This window comes from Gossypium arboreum, chromosome 2 (genome assembly GCF_025698485.1).
Source record: "Gossypium arboreum isolate Shixiya-1 chromosome 2, ASM2569848v2, whole genome shotgun sequence".
Taxonomy (NCBI): Eukaryota; Viridiplantae; Streptophyta; class Magnoliopsida; order Malvales; family Malvaceae; genus Gossypium; species Gossypium arboreum.
Window position 1 is genome coordinate 81481281 of NC_069071.1, and position 6000 is coordinate 81487280.

Consider the following 6000-nt stretch of genomic DNA (forward strand, 5'->3'; position numbering starts at 1 on the left):
CTTTAGTATTTCAGGTGGTTCAACGAGTAAATTTAATGGGTATGTCAAAGAAGAGAAAGAGCATGTAAGTATTACGAATTTGTACAGATATGTACATAAAGTTTATAAGCATTGACTTCATGATATTATGAGTTCATGGTTTCCATGAGAATGTTTTTGCGAAAGCCTTGTGATTATTGATCTATACTTGTGATGTACAATATATATGGTAAATTCGGTTAGCGATCATGTAATTGGCTTTTGAGCCAAATTGAGTTATGATCTAGCATGTTTGATTCACACAAATTGTTAATTATCGGATATGAGAAAAAATGATAGATTGGCATAATTGCCTATTAAAATGATTATGAGAAGATACGAGCTTTAAACAATTGAAAGATGTTAGAATATATGCTTGAAAAGTGAACACTCATAATTAATGTGCATGTTTATTATGAGGTTTGAAATGATTGGTTGATTGTGGTAAACGGTTATAATGGAGAGATTTTGGTTATTAGGCTAATGTGTTAAATTATGCTTGCAAATTGATAGAACAAACAATGTGACTGAATAAGTTATAACTGTGAGTTTTAATACAATTTATATTATCTAGTGTTTATATAATTGGATTTGGTAAATGATTGGTAATATTTTCTTATTATGTTCATACGGACTTACTAAGTTATATAGCTTACCCCCTTCCTTTCCCATGTTTTATAGTGCCGTTAAGCTAGCTTAGGTTGGAGATCACCGAAGATCCTATCACACTATCAAGCTATCGTTTTGGGTATTGATGAATGCAAGTATTTTGAGTTATGGAATGTATAAGGACTTGGTTATTTTGTTATATGCGTCATATGATTTTAGTCAATGTAATGGGTTGTGCTATTTGGCAATGTAAGTTGGCTTATATTGGCTAACTTGGTTGTAAGCCTAAGTATATTCATATATGTGTCAATGTTTACGGTGATATGATCATGTTATGCTTTGTGAATATGAAATGTTTGGAAATGTGATTAATGGCATGATTGTGTAATTTTTGGAAATGTGACCTATTGAAGAGATGAGGAATTTGAGTATAATTTGGTAGTTAGAAAGTAATTGAATGAAGTCTAATGAATGTGAAATTCTTATGTTTGATTTAGGGCTTAATAAATGTAGTGAATATGTTAGATAAAGACATTGAGTTGATATGTTTTAACCATGAGTGTGGATGTTTTGGTTACCAAGTATGTATTATTTTGTGCCTTTGAATTGGGGTTAGTGTATATGTGAATAAGGGTGACAAAATGGTTTGGCAGATAACCTTGTTTTTGTCCACACGGGTAGACACACGGGCATTTATCTAGGCCGTGTGTGACACACCGTTAGCCCCATGGGCATGTGATCTGGTCGTGTGCCCCCTGGTCCTAAATTGTTGGAAAACAGAAAGCTCAGTATCAAGCACATGGGTATGAGACACGGCTATGTGTCTTAGCCGTGTGAAGGACATGGTCTCGAGACACGGGCGTGTGCCATGGCCATGTGACTTCAATTTCGTATTGGGTGACAAACAGAGAGTTACACTGGTTAGGGACACGGGAGTGTATGGCCACACGGCCTGCCTACACGGGCGTGTCCCAAGCCACACGGGCATGTGACCCTTGTTGTAGCAAAAATTTTCTAAGTGTCATAAAATTTTATAAGGTTCTTGGTTTAGTCTCGAACCACTTCCAAAGCATGTTTTGGGCCTCATAGAAATTATTTGAAATGGTTTATTTATGGTTTATTTATGGTTATATGATATTGAACAATGATGAATGGCTTTATGCCTTGAATATGAGATATCCGAGAAAGTATCGACAAAGTTCCTGTAACACCCCGAACCCGAGACCATCGCCGGTGTCGGACACGAGGGGTTAACAAGCCAAGTTCACTTGTTTTGCCCATCCATTTGACATTTCCAGTCAGGCTGGAAAACTGCGTCACTGTCGCCTTAAAAATCATATCTCGAGTTTCAAAACTCGAAAACTGGTTTCGTAAATTTTCCCTGAATTTAGACTCATATATCCATCCATGGATTTATTTATAGAATTTTTGGTTGGGCCAATTGGTACAGTTTATTAGTTAAAGTCACCCATGTTACAGGGATCGACTGCTCTGACCTTTGCGTGGTATAACTTGAATATCTCTCTGTACAGGGCTTTAATGCTGGTGCCGTTTGTTTCTAATGAAACTAGACTCAAAATGGAATCTGTAAATATAAGGTATGTCTCCTAATTCTTTTTGGATAATTTATAGTAAATTTTTAAAGTTGCGACAGGGAACCCAGAAACCATTCTGGCCCTGTCTCACAATAGCTTTAATATCTCTTAACATGTAACTCCTATGACCATTTCGTTTCTTCCATATGAAAATAGACTCATCAAGGTTCATTTACATTGCTTATTCACTATTTAATTCCATTCCTACGAATTTTGGTGATTTTTCACATTCACGTCACTGCAGCTGGCAGCATCTGTTTTAAGGTAGGTCTTACCTATTTGGTAGTCTCCATGAACCAACTAGTCTTGCCATACATAGGTTCATATATGATCATTTTAACCATGCCAATGGCTGATCATATGACCAACATTCCCATTTCAAGCCATAGCCACATCATGACACCAAATATATACATACAAACCACAATTAGTCTAAGTCGATACTTCACTTTTACGAGCCATTTTCGCATGGCCGTACATATATACATCACAACATATTCAACCAACAAGGGTAGTCCTATACATGCCATTTCAAAGTTCAACCAAAATTTATACCAAAATAGAGGCGTGGATAGTGTGGATGACTTCGACTTTATTGATCCCGAATCCGATTGCTATCGGCGAAATCTATAAAACAGAGAGCCAAAGTAACGGGTAAGCATTTTTTTATGCTTAGTAAGTCTCAAGGAATATAATCAGCTCTAATTACAGCAATACATTCACATAGCCAAATGCATCATTTCATTAATACACATTCTTACTTCACACTTCATCATTATATACTTTCACAAAGTATCAATCAATTCAATAACTGAAATTTATTAGTCGATTGAGCGAATGTTGCTCAAACATGTCGACTTTCCAATGCACATATAACGTACCTTATCCTTTGGGCTTTTCGAGTGTACTAATTGAATTCATTACAGCAACCAACACTCACCTCCAGCCCAAGATTCTTGAATATAACCGGATATAATCACGTGCACAAATGCCTTGGTCTTAGCCGGATAGAATAACTCGCACGAATGCCTTGGTCTTAGCCGGATATAGCCACTAGCACAATTGCCTTGGTCTTAACCGGATATAATTTCAGCATAATTGTCTTCGGGCTTAGCCGGATATCATTCAATTTCTCATGTACACATACATCAATAATCATTGGACATACATATTTCATTTTCATTACTAAGGCTCAAAACGCAAATATAATCACAAGCATATTCGCCTTGGGACTTAGCCGGGTAGAATTCAAATGCTCATACATACATAATCAATAATCAATACACATCCATACTTTATTTCACATAATTCAAGTAGGGTCACTTCTTGAGGACTTACCTCGGATGTTGTCGAACGGCTTTTTCGGCTATTCGATCACCTTTTCCTTCCCTTGTCCAATTGTGGCCCTCTTAGCTCTTGAGCTAATTCAAACAAATTCAATTTATTAAAACCTCATTGTGCTTGCTTATGGCGAATATGACAAGGAGTTTAAATGGTCATATGGCCACTCTTTAGCTTGAATACACAATGGTCATGCACATTTTATACTACATCAAGCAATTCAATACAATTTATTTGAGCATCAAGGAAAGGCTAAGGCCTTCAATAGGCTACCAAGGCGAATATTCATGTACATGTTGAGGTCAATTTTCACTTAATACCTCACAAAAACAGCATGCATTTTACTAGTTAATGCTTTGCACATTGTGGCCCAAAACTTATAATATAGCATCAAGCACTTATATGTGTGCTAGGCGAATTGTGCTTGCAATTTTACAAGCATTCTTCCACATCTTCTTCTTTAAACCAATATATTCATCACTTACTTCATAGCCAAAACATCATGTGCAAACATATATATACAATATGAGCATGGCGAATTTCAAGGTGTCCATAGCCATCCAAAAATACAAATTTTAACTAACATGCAAGAAGCATGAACCATGCTCATGAATGCATCATGGCGAATATGACAATCATGCTCCATTCAACTTCAATCATGGTTAAACACAAAAGAAAACTCAAAATCTTACTCAAGAGTAGACAATCCATCATTGCATGCATCATCATCAAGCTTCACACTTAGCATGCAATGGCTTTATCACCATAACAACTTTGGCCAAATACCATTTCCATGGCATAACAAGGATTTGAGCCATGGCTAACATGCACATCAAATTAGCAACCAAACCATGCATGAAACTCCCAACACAACCTCATACATACCTTAATCTTGATGCAAACTTAGCCAAATCTCCTTCTAGATCTCTTCTAAACAAAGGAAATGAAGCAAAATCCTTCTTCCTCTTAGTATTTTCGGCCAAAAAGGAGAGAGCAAGCATGAACAAATTTTTTGTTTTCTCTTCTTGGTTGCACGGCAATGGGGGATGCTACTCTCTCACACATTTTTTTTCTTTTCTCACCCATGCTTAGTTGTTTATTATTTCTAACATCATCCATTAGTAAAACATGTTGGGAACATGTTCCTTGCCCATAACCTTGTCATGGCCGGCCACTCCTCCTTAGGAAGGGATTATTTGACATGCAACTCCACCTTTTGTTAACATGTACTAACAAGCCATTTAAAATTAGCCTATCATATTTCACCATGTTTCACTTTGATCCCTATTTAATACTTTCTCATACAAATGGGTAAAATTAGAGAATGAAATTTCCACATATGCATGCACACACATAGTAAGCATAGAATATAACAATTAATTATTTTTATGACTCAGTTTAGTGGTCCCGAAACCACATTCTGGCTAGGGTCTATTTTGGGCTGTCACAGTTCCAACGTTTGAAAAGTCCCGTACGAACCTTAGGAATAGTTAGGATACATATGTCATGACATACGATCCGATATGTGTTCTCGTGTAAGACCACGTCTGGGATGTTGGCATCGACTTATGATTTATGTGTAAGACTATGCTTGGGACATCGGCATCGAATTTGATTTCGTATAAAACCCTATTTAGGACAGTGGCATCGATATTTGATTACATGTAAGACCACGTTTGGAGCGTGGGCATTGTACGAGTTTTCTGAGCTACCCGCATATTCTTATGATTCAGAACAGTTCAATGGGCATTCTGAGAAACGAATGATTAAATGAGATGTGTATCCGATTTAGGCGCGTTTCAAATGTATACTATGTTTGAGAATAAAAGGTAAGTATATGTACAAATGATGATATGTGTTATAAGTATGAGAAAATATGCTATATGTGTAAATCAATTGGAAATATGTGAAATGTATATGAACTATGTGGTTTGAGATAGTATTTGGCCATGGAGTATATGTAATTTGATGATGTTTTCATGTTTTGACTGATAAGTTTATTTGTATATGGCTTACTAAGCTTTTGAAAGCTTACTTTGTGTGTGTTTGCATTGTTTTATAGATATCAAAGCTACTGGGAGCTCGAGGATCATTGAGGATCATCACCACACTATCGAAATCTAATTTGGTATGTTTTGAAAGTGTAAATATTAAAGTATGGCATGTAAAGGCTATAAGTATGTGGAAATGTTTGGTAATGTTTATATTTAGCAATGTGATATGGCTTGGTTTTGGTTGTGTAAGTGAATGTGTTTTTGGTATCAATTATGTGATGCAAAGTTGCTATTATGAGGTGTTTTTGATTGGCCAAAAGAATTGGTCAATTTGGTAAGTTTTTGGTATATGTTTGATCGCGGGCTTGGTAAAATTTGGCATGAGAATGAATGAGGTAAATTGATGTTACAAATCATATGTTTTGGTATGTCTTTAGCTTATG